This window comes from Chiloscyllium plagiosum, chromosome 2, assembly GCF_004010195.1.
Source record: "Chiloscyllium plagiosum isolate BGI_BamShark_2017 chromosome 2, ASM401019v2, whole genome shotgun sequence".
Taxonomy (NCBI): domain Eukaryota; kingdom Metazoa; phylum Chordata; class Chondrichthyes; order Orectolobiformes; family Hemiscylliidae; genus Chiloscyllium; species Chiloscyllium plagiosum.
In genome coordinates, this window is record NC_057711.1 from 32,668,134 (window position 1) to 32,671,172 (window position 3,039).

Genomic DNA, 3,039 nt, shown 5'->3' on the forward strand with positions numbered 1-3,039 from the left:
GACGACAGATGTGAGACTTACTGGTCTGTAATTGCCGGGGATTTCCCTATTTCCTTTCTTGAAGAGAGGAATTACATTTGCCTCTCTCCAGTCCTCAGGTACGACTCCAGTGGAGAGCGAGGATGCAAAGATCTTTGCAAGCGGCGAAGCAATTGCATTTCTCGTTTCCCAAAGCAGCCGAGGACAAATCTGGTCCGGGCCTGGCAACTTGTCAATCTTAATGTTTGTCAAAATTTTCAGCACATCAGCTTCCTCTATCTCTATCCATTCCAGCATGCACACCTGCTTTTCAAAGGTTTCATTCACTACAAAGTTCGTTTCTGTTGTAAAGACAGAAGCAAAAAACTCATTTAGTGCTTCCCCTACCTCCTCAGATTCCACACACAAGTTCCCTATGCTATCCCTGATCGGCCCTACTCTTTCTTTGACCATTCTCTTATTCCTCACATAAGTGTAAAATGCCTTTGTGTTCTCCCTAATCCGTTCTGCCAAGCCTTTCTCGTGCCCCCTCCTGGTTCTCCTCAGACCATTTTTGAGCTCCTTCCTCTTTGGATTCAAAATCTTTGGATTTTGAAAGAAGTGCTAGAAGTTTTGAGCGACATCTTGGTAAATATTTTCAACAGGGGAAAGTGAGGTCTGCAGATGCTGGAGATCAGAGATGGAAATGTGTTGCTGGAAAAGCGCAGCAGGTCAGGCAGCATCTAGGGAACAAGAGAATCGACGTTTTGGGATTCCTGAAGAAGGGCTAATGCCCGAAACGTCGATTCTCCTGTTCCCTAGATGCTGCCTGACCTGCTGCGCTTTTCCAGCAACACATTTCCATCAAATATTTTCAACAGCTCACTGAGATTTGGGACAACAGCTGAAATATAAGAAAGTATATATACTTTCCTTATTGAAAAGTGAATCAGAGTAAATATAAAAAGGTGTTTGTGTATTTTGTCTTTAAGAGGGTTTAAGAACTCCATGTCTTATTTATGTACAATGCTGTGATATTCCCGGCTATTATTCTGCTTTGAATTTGTAAGATATACTCCCAGAAATCAGTTGATTTGAACACAGGATCAACAGTAGGCCATTCAAGCTTTTAAATGAGATCATGGCTATGCTGTGGCTTAACTCCATATTGTTGCCTTTGGCTCATAACATTTAATACTTCGGCTTTACAAAAAATTATCTATCACAGAGCTAAAGTTAACAATTGATTCAGCATCCATTGCCATTTGTGAAAGAGAGTTCCAAATATCTACCACCCTTTGTACATAGAAATGCTTCTTAACATCTCTCCTGAATAGTCTGGCCCTAAGTCACACACTATGCCTTCTAGTCCTAGAATCTTCAATCAGTGGAAACAGTTTATCTTCATCTATCCTGTCTTTTCCTGTTACTGTCTTGAAGATTTTAATCAAACTACCCTTTAACCTTCTAAATACTAGAGAAAACAGGCCCAATTATAGTCTCCACTCATAACTTAACTCTTGAAGTCCAGTTATCATTCTTGTAAACTTACATTGTACTCCCTCCAAGGTCACTACATCCTTCCTAAAGTGTGGTGTGGTGCTGGAAAAGCCCAGCAGGTCAGGTAGCATCCGAGGAGCAGGAGAATCGATGGTTCAGGCATAAGGCCTTCATCAGGAATGATGAAGGGCTTATGACCCGAAACTTCGATTCTCCTGCTCCTCAGATGTTACCTGACCTGCTGTACTTTTCCAGCACCACACTCTTGACTCGAATGTCCAGCATCTACAGTCTTTACTTTCTACTAAGGCGTGGTGTCCAGATCAGTTCACGGTACTCCTAGTAGTCTTATTCGGATTTTGTATAACTGCAGCATAACGTTTGCATCCTTGTCATCCAGTTCTTTAGATAAAAAGGCCAGCATTCCATTAGCTTCCTTGCTTATATTCTGGAAGTCCATATAAACAACATCCATAGACATTCCCTTGTTCATTGCCTTAGTCATCTCTTCGAAATATTCAATGAGATTTGTCAGACTTGACCTACATGTCATGAATCCACGCTGGCTCTCCCTGATTAACTGAAAACTTACAAGGTTTTCAATGGCCCCATCCTTGGTAATAAATTATAACAATTTTCCTCTCTCAGATGTTAGGCTAACTGGTCTGTAATTCCCTGGTTTTCCATCTCCACCCTTCTGAAAAAAGGAAGTGACATACAATTTTCCAATCGAGATGGAATGACTCCTGTATCTAGGGAACTCGTAATATTATAGTTATGGCATCTTCAATGTGTACCCTTACTTCCTTTAACACCTTTAATTTCACTCATTTCCTCATAACTGATGGTTTTATTTTCATTAACATTATTTGATCTTTGTTCCTGATCCACTATTAATTTCCTCAGGACTTCCAGCAAGCTATCCTCCTTTTCTACTGTAAATACAGAGGCAAATCCATTATTCAACATGCTTGCCATTTCCCCATAGTCATTGACAATATCTCCACTTTCAGTCTTTAGTAGGCCAACTTTTGCTCCGAACATGTGTTACTGGAACAGCGCAGCAGGTCAGTCAGCATCCAGGGAACAGGAGAATCGACGTTTCGGGCATAAGCCCTTCTTCCTGAAGAAGGGCTTATGCCCGAAACGTCGATTCTCCTGTTCCCTGGATGCTGCCTGACCTGCTGCGCTGTTCCAGCAACACATTTTCGGCTCTGATCTCCAGCATCTGCAGACCTCACTTTCTCCTCAACCTTTGCTCCTGAGCACCTGCTTTCCCTTTATGTAATTATGAAAGTTTTTATTATTGATTTTGATGTCCCTAGCAAGATTCCTTTCACAATCCCTTTTTATAGCTCTTATGAGCTGCTTTATGCCCTTTATTGGTCTGTGTATCTTTCCCATTCAGCAGGATCTATGCTGCTTTTTGCATTTTTGTTAGCCCTTTTTTTAGGTTTTATGCTGCCCCTTATCTTTTTAGTTGTCCATGACCGCCTTTTCTGTGAAGTGGAGCTTTTTTCCGCTCAGGGGTATGAACTGGTTTTGTATTGTGTTAAATGTGTTTTTAAACATCTTCCACTG